The 5920-nt window shown below is 37.0% G+C and overlaps 1 long non-coding RNA gene across 1 annotated transcript; it reads right to left on the bottom strand.

Annotated features, from left to right (window-relative positions):
• Window positions 1-612: 612 nt before the first annotated feature.
• LOC103024876 (uncharacterized) lies at window positions 613-5601 on the bottom strand. Its single transcript, XR_007441222.1, has 4 exons — window positions 5354-5601; window positions 4278-4301; window positions 2880-3002; window positions 613-1606 (listed from the first exon to the last, which is right to left on the bottom strand). It is a non-coding gene; the product is annotated as an uncharacterized LOC103024876 (long non-coding RNA).
• Window positions 5602-5920: the final 319 nt, after the last annotated feature.

Genomic DNA, 5920 nt, shown 5'->3' with positions numbered 1-5920 from the left:
AAGAATTATTTTACCCTAAATGTTTATTTCTTAAAGGAAATACAGGAAATACAGCTAAATAGGCTTAATAACTAAAAAGCAGAAATTCTAAGCTTTAATATGGCATATTGGGTGTCTATATTGAGCCTATATATATAAACACATCCAGATACTAATTATGATATGAACGCGAACCGTGCCTGTGGTATAAACAATTAGTGCTATTAAGTTATTCAAATCAATAAAACGACAAAGATGCCCAAATTTATGCACCTGCCCAATTTTTGTTCAAGAATTATTGCATTATATTATTTATATTTATATATGTAAATCCTAAAAATCTAATTTTACTTCTCAAATATCACTGTTTTTGTCTAAACCCTATATGATATATTTAACCGAAACTGAGTTGTAAAATTGCATCTGAGCATACTGCATCACAGAATTAATATTCAGGTCTGCATGTATTCTGGGCATAGATCATGTGTTCAGGAAATGGATTGAGACTGTGGTATGTATTCAGTGTTACGGTTGAGCTCAAAACCTACTTACCTAGAAAACACTCACTTTCTCAGTGCCTTCTTTAGATTGTGGACAGATATCAAGAAGTGTAAGCTGTAGTTTGATGTGCAACAGAAAGATTTATTTGTATTAAAACAGAATATAGAATTATAGTACAGATGCTTACAGTGTTAATATAGTGATACAACAACAAAAAAGTAGCTGATTATGTGCAACTTTAAAGGGCTCTACTTACAACATTTGATATGGTTCAAAAATAGTATTATCTTCTACACAAACAGGCTTTTGCTCCATAATATCTTTATATGAACTATATAAATTGGTGCCGGGGGGGTTCATTTTTAACAATACTTATACATTAGGTCACACATTTATTTTTACAAAATTAGGGAAACTTGGTTTGATTGAGGTCATATTGTAGTGTTGGGTTAAGAGTCGCCTATTTATAATTTAACACAAAAATCAGAAAACATCAGAATTTCAAACCAAAATGCTATATAATTATATAAAAAAATAGAAATGTGTATTTCCTGAATGTGCTGCTTAATTTCTATGGGAATGCTAGGTGTTGCTTTGCCTTTCCATGTGGTTCCGATAGTGTTGCTACTTTTTCCATAGAAAAGATAGAGGTCCTTTAAGTTGCATTCAGAATTCAGCACAGCACAGTGATATCAGTAGTACTAAAAAAAGGTTCGAAGCTTCGAAGCCCACCACACATGCAGCAAGCAACATTTCCTGGCAACTGCACACCGAACAACAGGCCTATAAAAACCACATTATCTAGTTTCTGTTCATGGTTACATCACTCTACAACACTAACACGTTAGTTTTGATAGTGGCGGGTGCAATCGAAAAAGTTTCATCAACACAGTTACTTATCTACACTATATATACATATATATAGTATGTATATATTTAAACCACTCACATATAAACCATGCAAATTCAGATTACTGTTATTTTCAGAGCCGTGAATAGATGTGTGAGATGTAGTCAGTGTTCAGATACAAATCCAATCAGGACAGCTTTAACTACTTCTTCTGCTTCTTTGGTTTCTTTGCATTTTGGTTTTTTATGTAATCGACGTTGTTGTAAATAGCATCATCTAGAAAAAGAATCGAAGAGTTAAAATCTGTTAAACATGAAGAAAATAATACTTACAATAATGTGAAAAATTAGGACACCCCATAATAACCGATGTTTTTTTATATGTGAAAATGTGTATATTGGATCCTTATTTATACAATATAGAGAGCTGTAGGGAATGTAACTTGTAATGAATAGAAATGTGATTTTCTTGTAAGTTAAAAAAGTGACACCCACATATTTATTACTACTGTATTTTACTGACTATTTTACTGACACCATATTAAAAGGCGTCATGAGTGTCTATGAATGTCTATTTTCTGGTCAATTTTCATACATAAGGCACACTGGAATATAATGTGCCTAAAGTGAACAAAACTATAATTCTAAAAAAAAAAAAAAAAAAAAAGCTTTTAATTTCAAAGTCAAACGAGTGCTGGTTGTTAATTTACACAAATTTCTCTCCTTAAAAAAAATTTCGATTTGGTTTAGATATCCAGGAAACCTGACTGTTCCGGTAAGCCAGGGCACTATCAGCTAGTGATTTGTTCCACATAGCTTGTTTTAACATGGTAAACACGCAGACTGCAGTCCAATAAAGAGCTAGTGCTTAGCGCAGTTACCGGCTAATGCTAATACTGCTTCAGCCTCTGTGCTTGAGAAACTTCACTTCAATTCCTGTATAACGCTGCACTTCAGTGGAGTGGCTTTATTCATACATAAGGTGCTCTAAGCCAGTGTTTCTCAACCAGGGTGCCGCGGCACCCTGGGGTGCCGTCTGGCTTCATCGGGGGTGCCGTCAAAATATTGCGCCTCACGTGCATATTTCCTTTCCAGAGTCAGCTTGTGTCGGGGTGTGTCCCAATTCACAGGCAGCATACTCTGAAGGATGCGACCCACAGAGGCGGTGTATTACTGCGCAGCTGTGACGCAATCTGTCTTCGAATACAGCCTCTGAAGGATGCAGCCCCTAAATTGGGACACACTGTAAAGTTTTTGTCCCCCACGCGATGCACGCGCTATTTTATTTCATATTCCGCCAGCAACACCCCTCGTTCACACCTGAAGTACTGCGCCAGCACCCCCCCCCCCCCCCCCACCCGTAAACTGGGGTGCCTTGACATCTCGCATATATTTAAAGGGTGCCGTGATAGAAAAAAGGTTGAGAAACGCTGCTCTAAGCAATGGGTTTCTACATGTTTTCATGGGATGCCCTATCTATTGGTTGTTTTCTGTGGTATACTGTGGAAATTGTACACAAATGTGTATACAAAAACTGTAATTTGACTAACCTGAATTTCTGCACTTTTTCCTGCACTTGAAAATTATTGTTATTACAACAACAAGCAGAATTAAACCGGAGGTTGCCGCACTCACTGGTATTACAATCTTGAGTATGTCATTACTGTGAGGAACTAGAGGAAATAAAAGAGAAAAATGTAAAAGAAATCATATAAACATTGTATAAAACAAAACATCTGTACAAAAATTTATGTTGAAAATAAATAGTATAGTGCTTATAAAGAGGAACAGAAATTTAGAAAAGAGAACCATCCTCTTCTAGGCCACACTACACCCTGCACAATGCATGTAGCGATGCTTTTGGCTATCTTAATGCCTTGTGCCAGCACCATTAAAAAAATTGCATGGGAGATTAAGAATAAATCTACACTGATAAATCTACAGGTAAATTGCTGGTGTGTTTCTATTTTGCCGATGGAAAACGCAGGAGCTCCACTGACTGAAATAAACCTATACAACAGAGCTATTTGTAATCAGAGTCCATTCTTGTATGAGCACGCAGCGCGTCTACACCCCACGCTTGTTAAAACACACTTTAACTGAACAATAAACAGAATAAAGAATAAAATTTCATTGCTGTTCCCTTAAATGAGCTCCTGTTTTACCTACACAGCATGAACGTACATGTCAGTTTTCTCTGCTAAGAAGCACAAAGTGCTGTGATGTTAAGATATGAATGCGCCAAAGTCAAAGCGTACCTGCCTCTTAAAGGGAATGGCAAGTAACACACTGTTTGGTTTAAATCATGTTATACCCAAAACACACCCATGATTAATTAAGAGAATTAGCACATGCGCCCTCTCAATACCACAGAAACACAGACAATCCCTAAATCCAGCTGAGCGGTACACAACTGACCTGTGCCCTATAGGTCGCTAAAATAGAGGCCTAAGTTTATGGAAAGTAAACTCTGCAAAATGTGCAGAGAATAATGCCTGGTTTATACCAAGTCCCCTTCATGATTTCTTATTTTTTAAATGTAAGGGTACAGTGTACAGCGCAGACTCCTTCAGTGAGTTTTTAGTGGGCTGTAGTCTCACTTCATGATGTTACACATACTATGATTTCACACAATTTCTGACCACACAGACCCTCTTGGCTGGATGTTTTCAAGGGGTAAATCGCTCTCCGCCGAGCAGTGAGACGGATGTGTGAAAGCCTCAGCACCCCAGCTACACATTATACACTTACACCAACACCACATACACCTGCTAACACCTCTAACACTACCACTACCGGACGAGTCACACTGAGCTGCAGCTGATGAGTTACAGTCTGTAGTTGTAGACCTATGTGTGCATCTATAAGAAGGTAAATTGGGTGTTAATTGGCCACTGAGTAAAAATTGAGCTTTGAGTTATGAGAGAATGTACAAAATAAATGGTTACCTGATGGTGCACTTGTGGCGTTTTCTGAAAGAATAAAATTGTCGCATTAATAACAGAATGGTGTCATGTCTGTAATGTCTATGATGGACTATTTATTTTATGTGCATGAAAGTGATCTTTAAAGAAATTATCAATATCACATATAGGTCATGTTATACAGCATAATAAATCAATCTATAAAGGTAAATACATGGCATATGGCATGTATGATGATTAGTGCTAAAGAGCTGGTCATCCAGGTGAACACATACCCTAAGCTGGCTGTCAGCAGACATTACATGCTTTTAAAAACGCTAAAGAGAAAGATCTAGACTACATTATTCCAAGAAGACAGTGTCAGGAAATATGTGGCTGGAATTGTGAAAGAGTTCAGGGTTCAGGGAGCATGAGATCATCATTTTCACACATGGATTGAGAGAGAGTTCACCACAGAGTCCAGATCTTAACCTCATTGAGAATCTTTGGGATGTGCTGGATGGAGAAGTGCTGCTTTGTGCAGTGGTCAGACTCTACCATCATCATCATCATCATCATCATCATCATCATCATCATCATGCTGCTACAAGATCTTGGTGAAAAATTAATCCAGCAACACTGGATTGAAATAAACCTTGTGACATTGGAGAAGCTTTTTGAAACAATGCCACAGTGAATGTGTGCTGCAATCAAAGCTAAAGTGGGTCCAACCAAATATTAGAGTGTGTGACCTTTTTTTTGGCCAGGCAGTGTATTATGGTATACAGTAGACAAACTTTCTTCTAATTCATTGCTCAAATAACCCTTTAAAGAAGTTTTGAATGCTGTAGTCTCACTCATGACCACACAGACTCTCTTGGCGGGATGTTTTAAGAGGTAGATCACTCAACACGGAGCAGTGAGACAGAGGTGTGAAAGCCTCAGCACCATGACTATGCATGATACACTTACACTAACACCAGATATACACACTACCCGCTTTCCTCTAAACTGCCACTGCCTCGAGTTTCACACTGAGCTGCAGTCTATGGGTTGCAGATGCATCTATACGAAGGTCAAGGGCTGAATTATGAGAGAAAAGTATACAAAGAAATGCTTACCTGATGGTGCACTTGTGCAGTTTTCAGATATCTGATTCCTATTTTCAGACTGTTCATTTTCTGTAACAATAAATTGTTCTTACATTAATAATAGATAATAAAAGTTGGTGTCATCATAAATTTCACATCTACAGTAGAGTATTCATTTTATTTGCATGGAAGACATCTCTTTGAAGAAACAATCAATATCACATATAGGTCATATTATTACAATAAATACATTTATGAAGGTTAATCAAACCCTAGCTGAAAAATGTCTCTAAACATCAGCCTTTTCTTGTGGCTGGTTTGAGTTATCAAGCTGGCTTGATGATCAATATTAAAGTTCTGGTCACCCAGGTAAAAACAAAAGAGACAAAAGAGACTTGAACCTTATGGCAAAAAAAATGAATACATAAAGTAATTACCAAATTAAACTTGAGGTGCTTAACATGCTCAGTAAAAACAGGGATTCAAAAGCTGGGAAGACACCACAAATTCAGCTAGATTATTATTTCAGCTAGTGTAATCTCTGCTTATATTGTCAAATTTTTATATCCCCACATAATTCGTATTTTAAAATGCTAT

Source organism: Astyanax mexicanus, chromosome 11 (assembly GCF_023375975.1).
Source record: "Astyanax mexicanus isolate ESR-SI-001 chromosome 11, AstMex3_surface, whole genome shotgun sequence".
In the NCBI taxonomy this organism is placed as follows: domain Eukaryota; kingdom Metazoa; phylum Chordata; class Actinopteri; order Characiformes; family Acestrorhamphidae; genus Astyanax; species Astyanax mexicanus.
The sequence above is the reverse complement of the archived record's forward strand: the minus strand, read 5'-3'. Positions and strand labels throughout refer to the sequence as shown.